This window comes from Neophocaena asiaeorientalis, unplaced genomic scaffold (assembly GCF_003031525.2).
Source record: "Neophocaena asiaeorientalis asiaeorientalis breed wild unplaced genomic scaffold, Neophocaena_asiaeorientalis_V1.1 scaffold482, whole genome shotgun sequence".
NCBI lineage: Eukaryota > Metazoa > Chordata > Mammalia > Artiodactyla > Phocoenidae > Neophocaena > Neophocaena asiaeorientalis.
Window position 1 is genome coordinate 308,173 of NW_020175201.1, and position 20,452 is coordinate 328,624.

The window sequence follows — 20,452 nt, forward strand, 5'->3', positions numbered from 1 at the left end:
CAACATTTTGCAAATCTTGTTTCTCTATTTATTGAGAACTAAGACCATCTATATCAACATGACTTAGTTGTTTTATTTCCTTTCCAGGAAAACTTTGCTTTGGAAAGATAAGACTGTAAATTTATTAAAATAACTGTACTATTTGCCTCAGGAAATCCCTACAAATCAGTTTATCAAAGATAATAATCTGTTCATCTGGGCAAACATCTCACTTATTAAATAGCAATTTCCTTATGAATACTTGCCTTAAGACCCTTGCTACCTTACTGTGTCCACTAGTCCTAAATTATTATATTATGATCTTTGTCCAATTTCATTCAGTTCCCTGCTTTAAACCACTTGAGCCTGAGACACTGGTAAGAGTTTTTCAACATGGCGTTCTCCCTTACCAAAATGATTTTGGACAAACTTAGTGTTGCTGTATTAACAGGTTGTCAGGTGACACTTTGTGGAAATCAGTGCCCACATGTATGATGTGTGTGTGTGTATGTGTGTAAGTAAACAGTTTTTGGAGAAGTTAAAAGTAAAACAAAGATATCATGTCATTTCAACTACAGCATTTTCAGTTGGCATCCCTAACTGATCAGGGCATTTACAATAATACATTCACCATCCCATTATCATACTTAAACATAATTAACGATTATTTCTTAAATCAACTACAACTCAATCCATATTTATTTCCCTGATTACCTCAAAGACAATTTAAAATTTCTTTTTCTTTTAAATTAGGATTCAAATAAATTTCATACATTTGGTTACTAGGTCTCTAAAGTCTTATTCCATAACACTGTCCTCACTTTTTTAAAAAAAATGCCATTGACTTATTGGCTAAACCAGGTCATTTGTTCTGTAAAAAGACCTATATTCTAAGTTTTACTTTTCTTTTCTCATGGTATGCTTTTTCTTTCTATTCTACATATTACCCCCCCATATTTCCTGTAAACTTCAGATAGATCTATGGGCTTTCTTATATTCGGGAACAATATTTTAACAACATATCTTTTGGAGGTACTGTGTATTTCCTACTATATCTTATCAGTAGACATATAATGTAGGGTTGTCCAACTGTTAGTTATAGTAAGACTAATCACTGGGTTCGTGTGGTATCAGTGTTATCCCTCAGGTATAAATTTCTCCATCAGAACCTTACCTGAAGGATTGAGCATCCATTGAAGTTTACTGACTACTTCCATTATTTCATTGGATTTTAAAATTGTAATTTTATAATACTCTCCTTCTTTCTGTATTTATTAGCTAAAATTCTCTTACAAAGAACTTCCCTCATCAAGTATTTGATTACTCTGACATAGAGTTTGTATGGGAAATGGAGGATAAATTTGGATAATTTCCTTCTACTTATGAATTTTCAGAGCAATGAAATTGTGCCCTAGCAGCATCCAGTGATGATCAATAAGGATTTTTTGAGCAACATTGTGAACTGCTTTTTTTTTTTTAATGTTTGATGCATTTGCAACTAAAACAAATTGTTCCTTAAAGGCCATCAGAGGCCCTTTATTTTTTTTAACTTAAATGTAAAATTCTTAAGGACACATTCACAATTCCTGACTATACATATCAGTAAATTATCACAGTGATTATCCTTATGTGACCCTCACCCATTCTAAAAAAAAAAATGAAATATTATTAATTCCCCCTTTTTGTCTCACCCTAATCTCTATAACTTCTTTTTTTTAATTACTTTTTATTGGAGTATAGTTGATTTACAATGTTGTATTAGTTTCTGTTGTACAGCAAAGTGATTCAGTTATACATATACATATATCCACTCTTTTTTAGACTCTATTCCCATATAGGTCATTACAGAGTATTGAGTAGAGTTCCTTGTGCTATACAGTAGGTTCTTATTAGTTATCAATTTTATATATAGTAGTGTGTATATGTCAATACCAATCTCTATAATTTCTTCCTTACCATTGGTTACCACTATCATGACTTAACAGTATAGATTAGTTTTCCTTATTTTTGAACTTGAAATAATGCAACTGTCCAGTATGTATCCTTCTGTGGGTGGGTGGTTTTGCTCAGCATTATTTCTGTGAGATTCATCCTTGATGACAGAAGGAGCGTCAGTTTGGTCACATTCATTGTGTTCACTCAGTGCATGAATATAATCCAATAGAAAAGAACGCAAGGGAATCCACATCCTATAAATTGTATTCCTTCAAAGGGACATTAAGTGGGGCAATAGAAAACCTACTGGGATTTTTATTGTAAATTTAATGGTGCTACAGATCAGTTTGGGAAGAATTGTCACACCTATAATGCTGGATATTCCAATACATGGCTAATTCTGATTTACTTAAACCTTCACAATCCATTATACACATTCTTCCTAGTTGATGACTATTTCAAGTATTTCTGTCTGCTAAAGTGATTTTTTCCAATTTTTCTTTTTATAGATAGCATTATGTCAATTATTTATTTTTGTTCTTAAATATAAAATTATACTCTAATAGTTAACATAATTTTCTGCCTACACGTGGTTTTCCTGTTATCCCCAAATAATTTCTATTCTTATACCCCAGACCCTTGTGGATTTTTCCATTAAAGTTAATGATGGTAGATATGATACACTTAAAGTTTTAGGGAGACAAAAGGTACAATCACCAAATGACTCCATTAAAGTTTATGGTGTGTCTGCCTGTTAGATTAGGATACTGTACTGTAATAGCTAGCTATTTTTAGTGTGATGTTACTAGGTTTTTGGGTTTTTTTGTCTCTAGCTATATCTACATGATTCATGATTCCAGTGTTTATTTCACTAAATTAATTGTCTCTAAAACCATATAGATTCTGACATAGCCTTGTGCTTTCCTCATGTTATTATTCTTTCCTTCTGTCCCTTTGGGCTTGCTTTGCTTAGATTAATGCTGAATCATTTGAACTAATGTTTGAAAGGATAGAGGAAGAGCATTTTTTTTTTTTAAAGCAGCAATTATTTTGACTTGTCTCCAATGATTTCAGTAAATATATTTTAGTTATCATTTAATAGTTTTCTCTCTTCATTGCTTGGTTAAAAAGCTTTTATGTCTATTTAGCAGATAAAAGCCTAGCTATTCTTTTTCAAACTTCAGCTGTTCAAAAAGAACAAGTTCAGAGAAGACTTTACTTTTTTTCCTTAGGTTATCATGTCTGACATCAAATGTTATTTGTCACTTTCGAAATGTTTTCAGCAGCCAAACTGGCATTTCAGTTCTTTGAGGACATCCTGCATAATTTTCTGATACATCACAGAAATTTTATTTAAAATAAAGTGAACTTTGATCTCAAACCCTGTCTCTGTTGAAGATTTCAACAAAGTGCTTGATCAAAAGGTCTTGACAGTTTGAAATGGACTGTGAATTGTTGTCAGAAACTGCACAATCAGACTGAAAATTTCCTGAGGAAAAAAATAATCTTCGTGGAGTCATAGTTCTTACTCAGGCACAAGTATCTTAAACCCCTGAAATTTCTCCTTAAAATAATTAAGGTAGGAGGGAGCCATAAGCTCAAGAACAGGGCTTCTCTTCCTCAGCACTACTGACATTTGGAGTCAGAAAATTATTTCTTGTGTGGTGTTCTTCTCTATGTTGTAGGAAGTTTAGTAGTATCTCTGGCCTTTACCCACTAAATGAAAGTACCACCCATCTCCACCCAGTTGAAATGACCAAAAATGTCTACAAACACTGCTAAATGGTCTGTGGGGGGGCCAAATCACCACTGACCGAGCACCACTACTCTAGCATGTAATAGCTGTAACTATTTATAGGAGAATTTTTTGTTAATTTGTCTCCCTGTTCCTATTAGAGAAGTGAGCTGAAGAGTAGCAGCTTAGTCTCTTTGGAAGAAGAGTTTCTGGAAGAATTAAATATCAATTCTTTGTCCCTAATCCAACGCCTCTCTGTGGGGGAAAGTAAAGATAGGTGATCTGTAAGGATATTCTCATGAATAAAGGAAACAGATCCTGAAAGATCAAAGACAGAGCATACATCAGGAAAAAATAGCCCACATTAATCCAACCAACATTTCAGAAATACCTGATAGTCAGAAAGAATAGAAGAAGACAAATATTATGTGCTAAAGTGTTAGAAAGCCAGGTTTCACCATGCTCTAATGAAAAGACAAAAGTAGCTGAAAGAAGTGGTAGATAAAAGTAGGTGAAACAAGTGAAATTAGAAATAAGAAGAGATTGCAGGGCAAATAAAATTGAGTAGCAGTTTACAAATCCATTCTGGAAAAAATAAAAAACAGAATATGCAATATTGTGCATGTTCACATTTGTTCAGTGATAAGCCTTTTTGCTTTATATTTGCTGTATTATTTAATTTTCACGACAATCTATGAATTAGGCAATATGAACCAAGGTAGTGTTAATGAGAAGTAAAACCAGATTGTAATCGTAACGCTCTATTATACATGAGTTGCTTGAGAAGTTATAAAACATCAAGAAAAAGACAAAGAGATTTTTATATGCAGAGATGGTTGTTATGACAAGGGTGGGTAACGTAAATACAAAATACAGAAATAGGTGAAGAGACAAAAGACAAAGAAATAATTACCAATTGATCAGTGTAACAAATGATGAGAAGTTGCTTCTTGAACAACAATAGCAACAAAAAGCAACCTGAGGGTGAACATCAAAACAGTTGCTGAACACTAGCAAAATCAGTGTAAGGAGAACTACGTCTAGATACTTTGTCAAATAAGATACATTACAAAGTTAAGTGTAAAAGTCTATAACTTCCAGGAAGAGGGAGAGAGAAAGATTATCTAGAAAAGAATGAAAACAAAACTGCCTTTAGACTTTTTTTCAATGTGAAGTACCAAAAGACAGTGAATTCATACTTTTAGACTTCCTAGGGGGAAAATATGGTAACCTAAGAATCTCAGGTTAAGATCTAAGATCAATTGTTTTTCATTCATGGACACAAATAGTTTAATCCTTGAAGCGTAAAGAGTTTAGAAAATATACTGCCCATGCATCTTTCTTCAAAATACCACTTGAAGACTTTTTCCAAAATTAATTAATACTAAATTCTATACTAGTTAAATCATGACATAAATTGACTTTCCTGAACAGGCTGAATGCCCTGAATGCAATATATCTCTGGATGATTTATTGCCAAATGGGTTCTGCTGCTCAAAGTGCATGTTTTTCAATGCCTGCTGAAGTTTTCTCCCGACAATAATTACAGGATTGGTCTAGTACTAGAAGGTTTTTTATTTGTTTGTTTTATTTTGCTTAATGTCTCATGTGTCTTTCATCTCACAATTTCGTGGGAAAATCTTGTCATTTTTGAGGATGACATAAACTAATTACTTTTGCTGTCCTAAACCAGTAATTGGTAACAATGACTAAACTGTTTTGGAGACCTTGCTGGATGAAATTGCGCCCAAAATGAGTTTTCTCTCTATCCACAAGAGCACACTTGAATAGAAAATTATAATAGCCTCACTCTTTTTGTGTGTGTGTGCGTGTGTCTGCATTGGGTCTTCGTTGCTGCATGCAGGCTTTCTCTAGTTGCAGCGAGCGGGGGCTACTCTTGGTTGCGGTGCGCGGGCTTCTCATTGCAGTGGCTTCTCTTGTTGCAGAGCACGGGCTCTAGGCACGCAGGCTTCAGTAATTGCAGCACGCGGGCTCAGTAGTTGCAGCTCACGGGCTCTAGCGTGTGCAGGCTTCAGTAGTTGTGGCGCATGAGCTCTAGAGCACAGGCTCAGTAGTTGTGGCACATGGGCTTAGTTGCTCCATGGCATGTGAGATCTTCCCGGACTAGGGATCGAACCCATATCCCCTGCACTGGCAGGCAGATTCTTAACCACTGTGCCACCAGGTAAGTCCCTAGCCTCACTCTTGTTAGAGACATATAATGATTGTCTGCGACTGTAAATATTATATTGGATAAGTTGAGCCATTTTTTTTTTTTACTTTATTTTTGTCCCTACCATTTAAAAACTTCAATGTAGGGTTTATGAATGTTCCCAAGTTAACTCTTTTTAAAAATCCAGTATGAATAATGTAAACTATATAAAAATATGCAGTAATAAGGATAATAAAGAAATGCACTAAAATGATGTGTCATTATATCTGGATGGTGGGATTTTGTGTGATGGTTTTTCATCATCATTATAATTTCCCATATTTTTAGAAATAACTGTTATAATAAAAGTAATAATTTATATCCAATTGATTATAAATGATATTCATTAGAGATACAGAGAAAAATGTATCAAGGCACAAATATTTTGTCAGGGTGGGAAAATGATATTTTTTCTTTCATCTGATTTTCTGTATTTTCTAACCATATCTCAAGAGTCAGCTGCCATCCTTCCCGTACCAAAGAAAGCAAGTGATGCCTTTCTCCATTATACATGGGAAAAACCTCGAATTATCTCTCAGGCATTGTGCTTTTATCTTCTCTGCACTGTTTATAGTCCCTCACCCACCCCAATATATCCCTACTCTAAGGTGCTTTTTCTTCTCCATGAAAGTCAATAAGAGACTAACTGAGGAATATCGTGGTTGTCTTTACTGGTCTTTCCACATCTCTAAGACACAAAGTAATCCGACCTCCTCCTGATGACTTGGGTCAATTACCCCTGTAAGTGCGATGACTCTTTTCCTAGCCTGCCAGAAGTGGGCAGGCATCGACCATAGCTTAATGTTAAACGGGTTTCTTAGGAAATGGATTCCAAAACAAAGAGGGAGAGGGGAGAGGAAGGGAGATTTATCTTTTAACAAAAATTTTTTCCACTCCCCTCCTCCTCCCCCATCTTGGTGGTCAACAATAAAACTAAAACTATATTCTTTGATAAGGAGTTGATGCAAAATAATGATGATAATGACACCCTTAGGGAAATTTAGACTTTCAATGACTAAAAATTAATATACAGGAACAGCTAATATCCATTCACTTCTTGCTTCCGACTTACTCTGGTTCTCCTTTAAAGGTTATTGAAAATGTTAGTAAAGTTGGGATAATGGAAAACTCTAGACTGGGCTTGCCAGTATATTAGCAGTTTATAAGGTTTAGTTTAATGTGGTCTTGCTTCCTTCCTTTGATTAAGCTTGTTTGATTAGGCTAATTTATGCATGTTGCTTGGGAATTATTTTTCAATGCTACTGTTTTGTATGTCGTAAAGAGAAGATTTCTACTTTTATAGGGGTTAAATCTGTATAAATACTTTCCTTCTGATTTCTTTATATTCATTTTGTTTATTTTCTAACATTTTAAAGTGAAATTTTATTAATTTGTTTTGTAGTTTCTTTATTCTTATTAGACGGACTCAGTTGTTCTCTATATAGAACATCCTCTTAGATGTTACTATGTGTTCTTATTCCCACTATTTTGGGGATATTCTTCAATGGAAGTTTTGACATTTTCTTTAACTTATTTATTTAGGATCCTGTATCTTTGGTTTGTTTTATCTTTTCATGCTTGTTGAGCTTTTGATACCGGTGTGACCACAAAGTTTTATCTGCTTCATGTTTACATTTTGGAATTCATTGCAGTTGTCTTTGGACCTATGATATGGTCATTTGTTTCGGTACATATATCTTTGATATCTGATGTTTAAAAAAGAAACAGGCTCAAAATGGAGTCACTTGTGCTAAGCCTCACATCAGCAACCACAACTTAATTTAAACTAATTACAGTTTCAGCCTCTCTCAAGGGTGGAATTTTTGACCAATCAGTCTGGAGTATCCTGATCAAAACTAGTGAGGTAATCTGCATGATACTCCCCCTCCCCCACCCCAACCTTCCCTCAAAGGAAGGTGACCTTGCCTGAAAGAATTCTTTTGTTTTTTACTTCCCAGTTTCACCCCCTTTCTGCCATTTTGTACAGTTCCTTGAAGTGCTTTTCTACTTGCTAAATTGGATGCTGCCTGATTCATGAATTGTTGAATAAAGAAAAATAGATCTTCAAGTTCACTCAGTTGAATTCTGTGTCTTAAAAGTGAAAAATAATGTATTCTAATTTCATTGGGCATTAAGTTTAAATGTAAATCTTTCTCATAGTTTTGTTTTTTTTGTTTTTTTGTTTTCTTTCCTTTGTTTTCTTTCCTTTTTTTGTTTTCTTTCTTTCCGCGGGCCTCTCACTGTTGTGGCCTCTCCCGTTGCGGAGCACAGGCTCCGGACGCGCAGGCTCAGCGGCCATGGCTCACGGGCCCAGCCTCTCCGGGGCATTTGGGGTCTTCCCGGACCGGGGCACGAACCCGTGTCCCCTGCATCGGCAGGCGGACTCTCAACCACTGCGCCACCAGGGAAGCCCTATAGTTTTGTTTTTAATATTACTTAAATCTTTATATTTTTGGTTTTTTAAATTATGATCTATCAAGAATTGAGATATTGGTATAAAAATCACATAAAAATTTAATGTTTCTGTCAATTTCTTCTTGTTTTTACAAGTGCTTTATTTTATAAATATAATGTTAAATGACCTTTATCATCGTAAAGTAATTTCATTGTCCCACTTAATAATTCTGCCTTGAAATTATTGTGGGTGTTAATACTGTATCTTTTTGTTTCATTGGCATGGTGTGTCTTTATTGTTTTCATTTATAGTCAGTTCTTTCAAGGCAATCACTGAGACAATATATGTTCACCTTTTTAATTTTTTGCTTTGTTTTTTTTCCTTGACCTTGAAAGTCATATTAATTTTATATATAAATTGTATCCCCTTTGTGTTTATTGTCAAAACTGATAGGACTGGTCTTTCTTTTGAAAGGCCCATTTATTTTATTTTGTGACTTTAAGTTTCCTTTGTTTTGTTTTCTATTGCTGTGCTCTAAATTATGTAAATTGTAATTTTTGTATTTTTATCTCACAGATTTTTTTTTAAAAAGAATTAGGATGAATACATCCTGTTTGATATCCCTTGTTTCCAGATGTTAAGAATGAATTCTTGTTTAAATTAAGTTAGCCATTCCTTCTTATATACACAATTGATATTCATTTTAATTGTGAGGCTTTCTTTAAAACTATGTTCTTCATGGTACAAAAGTGACAATTTGCTTGTATCCTTGCAATTCAAGATTGTTTTTCTGTTCTCTTATTTTCTGAAAGACTAGTCAAAATAGAATTTTCTCATAAAAATCTTTCTTGTTTTGATTCTGCTGTAGAAATTACTTCATTGGCATCTAACAGTTACAGTTGTAGAAGAGAGAATTAAAGTTAATGCAGCCTTTTTTCTCTCCTTCCTGTGGTTAATATGATTCTCTTTATGTGATTATAGTATTCAGTTCTTAATATTGGAAATGTATAACTTCATAATATAGGTTTTGGGTATAGTTAATGTTTATTAAATAATCTTTTTAAGTGTTAAGACTTTCAATTGTGCATATTTATGTTTTTCTTGATTTAAAAAAAGTTTTTCCAGTATATCTGTGTAATTAAAAGAAAAATTTTCCATTTGTCTTAGTTTTTTCTTTAAGCATACTTATTTTCCTATCATCCTTTCTCTAGGAATATTCACATTTTTGTCCTTCTCAAATTCCATGGAATTTTCTCTAGTATACCTTAAATATCACTGATTTTTCTATTTTTTTAATAATAGGTTTTTTTAACATCTTTTTTTTAAATTTATTTATCTATTTTGGCTGCGTTGGGTCTTTGTTGCTGCACACAGGCTTTCTCTAGTTGAGGCAAGTGGGGGCTACTCTTCGTTGTGGTGCACAGGCTTCTCACTGCAGTGGCTTCTTTTGTTGCGGAGCACAGGCTCTAGGCATGGGGGCTTCAGTAGTTGTGGCACGTGGGGTCTAGAGCGCAGGCTCAGTAGTTGTGACACACAGGCTTAGTTGCTCCGCGGCATGTGAGATCTTCCGGACTAGGGCTCAAACTCGTGTCCCCTGCATTGGCAGGTGGATTCTTAACTACTGTGCCACCAGGGAAGCCCCTTAATAATAGTTTTGATACTACTGATTTATGCTTTTAAAGTTTTGCAATATTATTGTCTTTATTCTTAAATTGATTTTCATAATTTACCAGTTGCTCTTGAAGGGAAGCAGAGTTTGCCACCACAAAACATGCTTCTTTGGCTAAGGGTTATTTTGACCTTGTTATTTTTAAAAAACAGCAGTCACTTGTGAAACTCTGAAAGCCAAGTAGAAGTTATCCTTTTATAAGAAATATTTACATGTATAAGGGAAATCTCCATTTGTAAGGGTGTCCTCCCTGTCTGTAATGGAAGAGAAGGATGATTAAATCTCTATAAATTATTATCAGTGGAAAAGTCAAGGACTTAAATCTGCACATCAAGCTTACCATTGTTACTTGTTACTGTGGGTTTCCCGATAGTGTCCCATTAACAGCACCCCTCCCCCAACATCTTTGCTTGCGATGGTATTTAAGGTTATGGCTTAGGCCATTTGGGGGAGTTACTCACTTTCCCTGGGTATTTCCCACGTATATATGAAGTATCTATGCTATTAAACTTCTGTTTGTTTTTCTCCTGTAAATATGTCTTTTTCACAGGGGGATCTCAGGAAAAATTATTTTTTCTCCCCTATACTTTCTCTCTCATTTAATTATTAACTCATCCCTGTCTATTTTGTGGAATCCAGTGTCAGGGAGGAAGAAATTTTCCTCTACCCTTCTAGGTTCTTATGGCTGGTCTAAGAATTAAATTGACATGAGACAGATTAACAGGAGAAAATGAAACAAAATTTAACAACATATATACATGGGAGAGACCCAGAAAAACTGAGTAACTTGCCAAAATGGCCAAAACCCTCACCTTAAATACCATCCTCAGATACAAACAAAAGAGAATGCTGAGGATGGGGATAGTTGTGGGAGATTACCAGGAAAAGTATGATAAACAAGGGTGATTGTGAACCAGATTTAAGTCATTGCCTTCTCCATTGATAAGAGTTTCTGACATTTAGTCATCCTCTTCCAGGTACAGAGAGGGAGACATACTTACAAATGGTGATTTCCCTTACAAATGTAAATGTTTTATACAAAAGGGCAACTACTCCTTGGTTTTCAGAGTAATTCCTCTGTCTGCTGTTTCTCAGAAAATAACCAGCTTAAAACAATTAATACACCAAATAGACATATATTAGGTTGGCAAATTCTGCTCCCCTACACCAGAAACATAAAAATAAAAATCTTCTCTCTCTGTTTTTTTTTTTTTCTATGGTGTTTGTTGTTGTTGTTGTTTTGGAGGGAGGGGGAGCAGAGGGCAATCATTTTGTTTACTGTACCCAACTGGATTCCACACAAATGTGGGTGGCATTTGGTTGACACCTCTTCCAGGTGGTGCAAACAATTTTTGAGATCAAAACCTTTAAATCTGAGCTCAGAAATTGGAAGCTGATAATTTATTTTCCATGTTTAGCTGTTAAGTTATTCAAGGTCAGTGAAAAGAAAATTCGCTACCTGGTTCCTTGCTACTGGGGTCTTTGTCTTCCTATGTTTTCTGTCTGAATATTTTACAAATTATATTATGAAAAATTTTAAACCTAAAGCAAAGTTTAAAGGATTTTACTGTGAACGTCCATATTCCCAAGACTACAATATTAACATTTAATTATACTTTTAAAATTACACATCTAACAATTCATCTGTCTACACGATTAATCCATCTTAATTTTTATGCATTTCAAATTGATATTCAGATATTAGTACTTGGTTGTCTAACTACTTCAGCAGGTATATCCTTAACTAAAGTGAAATTTGTTTGCCATGCATGAAAAATGAAAATTCAACTCAGTAAATGTAAAGATCAAACTGACTTTATTCAATAATTCATGAATCAGGCAGCATCGCATTCAGCAAATAGAAAGGAGCTCCAAGGAGCTGTGCAAAATGGAAGGCTTTCATAGACAGGGACAAGGAAAAGCCGATTACTTAGTTTTTCTTTGGGGGATAGAAAGGGTTGTTGACTTAAAAGAGTCGCACAGTGTAAAAGCGTGAGTGGAGTTTATTCAGTGTCTCACTGAGGACTGTAGCCTGGATGGCACCCACTCAGATAGCTCTGAGAAACTGTTCTGAAGAGGTAAGAGGGGAGGTCAGTATATATGTGATTCTGGTGAATGGGGTGTGTGCAACCAAGCACACATCTCGGTAGAAAATTGCTGCTAGTCACAGGAACAGATATCTTAGTTAATGGGTTTAGTGCTTTTCTAAGTATGAGAAGATACAACAATCCAGGTTCATAAAAAAATTTCTTCTGGGCTTCCCTGGTGGCGCAGTGGTTGCGAGTCCGCCTGCTGATGCAGGGGACACGGGTTCGTGCCCCGGTCCGGGAAGATCCCACATGCCGCGGAGCGGCTGGGCCCGTGAGCCGTGGCCGCTGAGCCTGCGCGTCCGGAGCCTGTGCTCCGCAACGGGAGAGGCCACAGCAGTGAGAGGCCCGCGTACGGCAAAAAAAAAAAAAAAAAAAAAAAATTTCTTCTGAAAATATCTATCTGAAGGGCTGTTCTAACAGTTTTCCTAGAGCACACAGTGTGTCATTCCTGATTTCCACCTTGAACTCCTTTCAGGGTGTGTTAAAGGTTAGTGACTGCAGTAGCTAATGACTCAATCCTTATAGAGCTGGATGGTAAGCAACATTCTTTAGTCCGCAAGGTCTTAGGGGGATTACCTCACTAGTGCTGACCAGAAAATTCCAGACTGACAGGTTTAGGTTACATTCCTGGGAAAGGTTGAAACTGCAGTTAGGTTAGGTATTAAGTCTTCGTTTCCTGATGTGGGGCTTAGCACAAGTGACTCCTTTTTGGGACCTGTTGCTTCTTTTTTTAACAGGTTTTCTCTTTTGATGTGAAATTTGTTTTAAATACACATCTGGTGAATTTTGACAAGTGCATATACCTGTGTAACCCAGTCTTCTACTGAGACATAAAATATCACGAAACCACAATAAGTTCCTTCATGCCCCTTCCTAGAAAACCCTGGCCTTTACACTCCCAGATATAATTTTTTTTTTTAATTGGAGTATAGTTGGTTTACAGTGTTGAGTTAGTTTCAGGTGTACAGCAAAGTGAATCAGTTATACATATACATATATCTACTCTTTTTAAGATTCTTTTCCCATATAGGTCATTACAGAGTATTGAGTAGAGTTCCCTGTGTTATACAGTAGGCCCTTATTAGTTATCTATTTTATATACAGTAGTGTGTATATGTCAATCCCAATCTCCCAATCTGTCGCTCCCCGCTCCTTTCCCTCCTGGTAACCATAAGTTTGTTTTCTACATCTGTGAGTCTATTTCTGTTTTGTAAATGAGTTCATTTGTATCATATATTTTAGATTCCACATGTAAGTGTTTTCATATGATATTTATCTTTGTCTGACTTACTTCACTTAGTACAATAATCTCTAGGTCCATCCATGTTGCTACAAATGGCATTATTTCACTCTTTTTTATGGCTGAGTAATATTCCATTGTATGTAAGTACCACATCTTTTTTTTTTAATTATTTAGAATGATGCAAATTAGGAACTTAAATCTTCAATATAAAATGAAATAGATGTGAATATAAAGTTCACAATTGAAACATCATTATCTCTTTCATTAGTGCTTCTGTTTATATTTTCTGTCATTTCTGGTTCTTTTTTTTTTTTTTTTTGGTTGCCTTCTTTGATCTCTTTTTATGTCCAGCTATTTTTAATTGACTGCAAGTCTTTTTTTTTCTTTGAATAGGCTACTTTCTAATTTAAAAATATTTTTTTTTAATTGGGGTATAGTTGTTTTACAATGTTGTGTTAGTTTCTACTGTACAGAGAAGTGGAGTTCCCTGTGCTATACAGCAGGTATACATATTAATGTATATATGTCAATCCCAATCTCCCAATTCATTTCACCCTCCTTTCCCCCCTTGGTGTTCATACATTTGTTTTCTACATCTATGTCTCTATTTCTGCCTTGCAAACTGGTTAAACTGTACCATTTTTCTAGATTCCACATATATGCGTTAATATATGATATTTGTTTTTCTCTTTCTGACTTACTTCACTCTGTATGACAGTCTCTACAAATGACCCAATTTCGTTCCTTTTTATGGCTGAGTAATATTCCATTGTATATATGTACCACATCTTTGTACCACATCTTTTTACCCCATCTTCTTTATCCATTCCTCTGTTGATAGACACTTAGGTTGCTTCCACGTCTTGGCTATTGTAAATAGTGCTGCTGTGAACATTGGGGTGCATTTATCTTTTTTTTTTTTTTTTTGCGGTATGCAGGCCTCTCACTGTTGTGGCCTCTCCCGTTGCGGAGCACAGGTTCCAGTCGCGCAGGCTCAGCAGCCATGGCTCATGGGCCTAGCCGCTTCATGGCATGTGGGATCTTACCAGACCGGGGCACGAACCCGTGTCCCCTGCATCGGCAGGCAGACTCTCAACCAGTGCGCCACCAGGGAAGCCCACATGTATCTTTTTGAATTAGGGTTTTCTCTGGATATATGCCCAGGAGTGGGATTGCTGTATAATATGACAGTTGTATTTTTAGTTTTTTAAGGAACCTCCATACTGGTTTCCATAATGGTTGTACCAATTTACATTCCCACCAACAGTGTAGGAGGGTTCCCTTTTCTCCACACCCTCTCCAGCATTTATTGTTTGTAGACTTTTTGATGATGGTCATTCTGACCAGTGTGAGGTGATACCTCATTGTAATTTTGATTTGCTTTTCTCTAATAATTAGTGATGTTGAGCATCTTTTCATGTGATTTTTGGCCATCTATATGTCTTCTTTGGAGAAGTGTCTGTTTAGATCTTCTGCCAGAGATAATGTTTTGATATTTTTCTCTGTACATTAGTTTTACGTGTCCTAAAATTTTATGTAAGTTGAATAGTGGAGCATATATTACACCACTTACGAATACAGGACAGAATATAATATGGGAAAGAGTGTGCACTCTTTTGTTTAAGGCCTCTTTCACTCAGCATAATAATTTTGAGATCCATCCATACTGTTGAGTGTTTCATTAAATTATTCCTTTTTAGAGCTAAGCAGTAGTCTCTTGTATTACCTGGACATACCACAGTTTGTCCATCCTCCAACTGACGGACACCCAAGATGTTTTGAGTTTTGGCTATTACAAATAAAACTACTGTGAACAATTTTTAGATCTTATTGTGAACATATGTTTTCATTTCTCTGTGTTAAATACCTGGGAAAAGAAGAGCTATGCTATATGATAGATGATATATGGTTATTTTTATAACAAATTGCCAGAAATTTTGGTTATAACATTTCACACCCCCACCAACAATGCATGCAAGTTACGGTTGCTCACACCCCCATCTATATTTGGTTTTGTCATTCTTTTAATTTTAGCCATTCTTCTGGGTATGTAATAGAAACTTATTGTGGTAGTGGACACATATTTTTCAAAGAAAATTCATGTCTGGTTTACAGGTGCCAAGTAGTTTTGTTTCCATACTTCAAAAGCTAGTACTGATCAGCCTTGTGTTTTTACCCACTCTGCTGCTCTTACTGTTCATATGTGGTTGGGAAAGAAGCTTTATAAGCCAAACAGCCTCAGGCCCTTCAATATTGGAGATGCCCAGCAGGATCCTTCAGAACAAAATCTGCTAGATTTTCTCAACAATTTTGTGTCCGCTTCCAATGTCCTCTTTCAACTGGGACCAAATTGTATTATATTTGGCATTTCCCAACATGATGATCAGAGCCTTTTCCTGTTTTAGTTATAAATGACGTTTTAGTCTCTATTTCTCATTGTTGTCACTAATTTTGGGGGAAAGTGAGAATTGTACATGGGCATTTACTTCATCATTTCCCCATCTTCTTTTAGGGAAATATTTAAAAGGAAAAGAATCAAGTCATATACAGTTTTTAAATTAAGAAGCAACATTTCAAAAAGGCCTGTTAATTCCTAAATTCATTTTTATCTTCATATTCTAGTAGTGAGAATGGACCTATCTGCAATTCATTTTCCATCACTATATTATTGAGTTTTGGGTGATTTTGTTTTATTTTAATCTCTAATTGAAATTTCACCCCAAGCAGGGTTTTATTATTGAAAATTATAATGAGACTTTCCATGTAGTTGGCAGATTGGTTTCAAGGCTTTTTAATATTTTTTTCCTTCTTTTTTTTTTGGAAACAAGAGCAATCAGTTTCTAAGCTGACATCACAAAAGTTCCTACCAATTCCAGTACACTGAAAATACAATTGAAGTAACTTGCTAGCCTGGGAAAAAAACTAAATAAATGTGCATTATGAGTTTATGTCTAAAAGTTAATGTTCTGTTACTAAAAATTCTGATACCTAGGCAGTTTTCTAATTCAAAAGGCCAACTGGCTGTCAATGCTTGTTCTGCAAAAACACCATTCAGGATCCAACAAGCTTCTCCTCCCTTCCTTCCTCCCTCCCTCCCTCCTTTCCTTCCTTCCTCCTTTCCTTCTTTCCTCCTTCCTTCCTTCCTCCCTCCTTTTTTTCTCCCTCCCTCCCTTTCTCTCTCTCTCTGTCTTTCATATATTCTTTCTTCTTTTCTTCCTATTTTCCTCTCTCTTTTTATTTTTTTATGGCTCGCTTCCACATGTAGGCCCTGGAGGAACTCTAATGATGTTCAAAGGTAACAACTTGATTTAAAAAAAAAATCTGGCAGTGGATGGGCTCTCTTCTGGCCTAGTGGCAGGTGAAGGCACCCTCCATATCACTTCTATGAACACATTTCAATGCGCTGGTCCTTGTAAACCTTGTGATAGAGCAGCTGTTTAACCCATTCAAGCTGTAGAAATAACAAATACCAACCAAATGAGAACATTCAAAGGCTATTTAGTCAGAGCTTGCTATAGCAGGGGAGTCAGCCACTGTCACTAGAGTTTTGGCAAAGATTCAAAAGCAGGCAGATGAGTAGGAACACTTTATAGTAGAAAAAGGGGAAGGCTTCAGGTATGCCCTCCCTGACTGGACAGAGATAATGGTCTGAATGTCTATAAGTCTGACAAATAGACAGCAGGCTGGCTTCCTGGGCTGGTTACTATAGATAATGAGTTGATTTCCTGGGCTGGTTGCTGCAGGTTGGGGGTCAGAGCTTTATTTTTATGTATGGCCTGGCCATTGCCTATTTGTATATTCAGTCTCTCCAAACTGAAGGGTTGAAAACATTGTTTAATGGGTGCAGAGTTTCAGTTTTACAAGACAAGAAGAGTTCCAAAGATGGATGTTGGTGATCATTGTACAACTACATGAATATACTTAATACCACGGAACTATATGCTTAAAAATGGTTCAGATGGTAAATTTTCTGTTATGTGAATTTTAGCACAATTTTTTAAAAAATTGGAAAAAAGAAAAAGAAACCTCTGCATAGGAACACGGTATGAATGGAACATTCCTGTCATTATGCAAACAATGCATAACTCTGAACAGACATTACAAACAGCCTTCATCTCAAAGATTCCAGTGCTTATGTTGTAGTATAAGAACTGAGAAGGTGGGGAACAGCTATGAAGAAAGACTTTCAGCCAGAGAATGATCTCTTTGGACCCATTACCTTGCATTCACACTCAGATTGGATTGCCTCCCATTCTGAGCACCTCTCCTGAAGACTTTGAACAGTTTATCAATAATCTCTATGAAGAAATGTAAAATTTATATGCAGCCCATTGGAACTCTAGGGAACACCAGAATTATCAGAGAAGAACATGTTAAAGAGCTCAAGGGCTACCGTGAAATATTTTTCTGTGGCCTGCCAGTAAAACTTGTAGAAAAATTTCCTGTTTCTGCAAACTTAGTGTTACTTTAGATTCTGTGACAACACACAAAACCTACAAATTCATATGGGGCATTTTTTTTTTTTTTTTTGGCCACACCACACGACGTGCGGAACTTCCCTGACCAGTGATTGAACCCATGCCTCCTGCAGTGGAAGCACGGAGTCTTAACCACTGGACCACCAGGGAAGTCCACAGGGGCATTCTTAAGTGCTTAAAAACAAAGAAATCTTCAAATGTCTTCTGTATCATGGCCATAACAATGATTTGTCTTTCCCTGAGAGACTCCTGAAATTTTGTCTTTGGACAAGACTTTTTGGCAGATGGCACAGGAATAGTCAGCTTTGCCAGATATGGCAGTGATATTTATCTTTCATACTGTGAATGCAAAGTTAAAAACTTGAAAAGAGATCTTCAAGTGACTCTTCAATTTTTAATAACTATTATATTCCTGAAATCTTGGGTATTTTGCTACTTCAATCCTGTAAGTGTTGAATCCATGAAATTGGACACAAATTTGGACTCTGACATTACCATTGGCTGGTGAGTCTAATGCAAGGCTCTAGCCACCTGGAAGAACCAGACCATGGGCTTCTAGACATTTGCCCCATCTACTTAGGTAAGTTACAGTGTGCTATTCATGTCAATATTGTAGAACGATTTGGAGAATAGGTGAGCTAGATTGATGATGTGATGCATCTACCAATACACCTGGAGTAAGTGAAACATAAATTTGATAATACTTGTGGAAGCCCTTGAGAAATGCAGTGAATGTATAATGAAATGGTTTTCTGCTCTCCAAAATAAAAACTTTCAAATAGGGATAATTAAAACGAAATGCTTACACATTAAAAAAAAAAATCTGGAAACTGCTGAAAAATAATTTATATATAAAATTTAATCTGATTGCATCCTTTTATTTAATGGTCTCTTTTTGCTTTCTATCATACCATCACTAGAAAAGCTGTCTGATGTGCACGGTTTATTTTATTTTATATTTTATTTTTAAATTTAATTGAATTTAATTTTTTATTTTTGGCCGAGGCACACAGCTTGTGGTATCTTAGTTTCCCGAACCAGGGATCAAACCCGTGCCCGCTGCAGTGGAAGCGCAGAGTCCTAACCACTGGATCTCCAGGGAATTCCCAATGTGCACAGTTTAAACAGTGCTACTATGCAAATCTTCAGACAAGGAATGTCTAACTTGAAGTCTACACACTAGGATTATAAATAACTGTATGATTTTACTTGTTGATTAGTGCTGGGTTAGAATATGAGGATTTTTTTCTATAAAAAATAAATATCAAGGACAAGTATACCCATACATTTCAGGGTGTGAGGCATTAGCAAAGAGATAGAAATTTGGACACTTTATATCCACCTCCTGAAAGAATGGACCCAGCTAAAAGAAGAGATACTCTTGTGGAAAAAGGAGAATCATTGATAATTTGAGACTAGGATCTTTGAGAGATGGCCTAGGTGCAGATGAACTGGATCTCTAGGGAAGAACAGACTGGGTGAGCACCCACATGCTTGAAAGCATAATGTATTGCAGCGGGGCTTTGGACATGTTGAGGGTGATGAAAAAGATGCAGTTGCTCCTGCGTATCTGCGTATTCAACCAAAGTCAAAACTATTGAGGGAAAAAATTCCAGAAATTTCCAAAAAGCAAAACATGAATTTGCTGTGTGCTGGCAACTATTTACATAGTATTTACAACGATTTACATAGCATTTACATTGTATTAGGTATTATAAGTAATCTAGAGATTATTTAAAGTATATGGGAAGATGTGTATAAGTTATATGCCAATACTATGCCATATTATATAAGGGACTTGAGCATTCGAAGATTTTGGTATCCTCGGGAGGGTCCTGGAGTCAATCCCCTGTGGATACTGAGGGGCGACAGATATTTGAGACCATAAGAAAGACATAAGTTGAGACGTTCAAAAGTGACCTGAGATGTATACAAAGATACAAAGAAGTAAATTGTACCAATATCTGCAGATGCAGATCAGTTGAACCAGAAAACTAACATGATACTCAAATACAACAGCCAGTCCAGGACACCTTCAATTACAATGGATGGACATAGTTGATATTTTCAATTCTCACCCTGAGTTCAGAGAGAAAATCTTTTGAAAACTGAGAAAATGAGATTTTATTCCAATTCAAGAGAGTACCCCTGCAGTTGTGTCAGAAAAAGGAACTGCAGTTTTGGAGTTACCCCATCACTACCATCCTCCCCATAGGATGTCTCAAATAGACATGCACAGAATTAGGTTTAATTATATACTTCTCCATAACTGTGTCAATGGTGGCAGTCAAACAAGTTTGAATTTTTAAGACTCACAAGATCCCAAAAGACAAGATTTACAAGTCTACCATTTATTGCAGGGGAAGGAAACAGTAAGTCAGAGTTTTAGTTAGGATATGCATCACAGCCACAGGCTGCCTCACAGCAAGAGTTTTGAAAGGTTGGAAGCAGGCTCCAATTGTCCTGCTTTTTTTTTGGACCAGGAATCATCAACATTTGCATACAACCAGTGATCTCAAGATGGAGTCTTGGCCAGAGCTTCTTACAGCTTTCTGGTCATGTTAATCTTAGCTGACCAACCCCAGTGGCAGAGCCCTTGTGCAAACCATCAATACTGCTGCTGTTATCAGGTGTAAACCATCAATCAGGGGCAAACCATCAATCTCACTTTATAAACAGTGCTGGCAAGCTGGCACAAAACATGCTGAAACTTGCC

At 36.1% G+C, this 20,452-nt stretch overlaps 1 pseudogene; it reads left to right on the forward strand.

The window, feature by feature from the left end:
* The first annotated feature begins 372 nt into the window (after window positions 1-372).
* Window positions 373-18,369, forward strand: LOC112413317 (archaemetzincin-2-like; annotated as a pseudogene).
* Window positions 18,370-20,452: the final 2,083 nt, after the last annotated feature.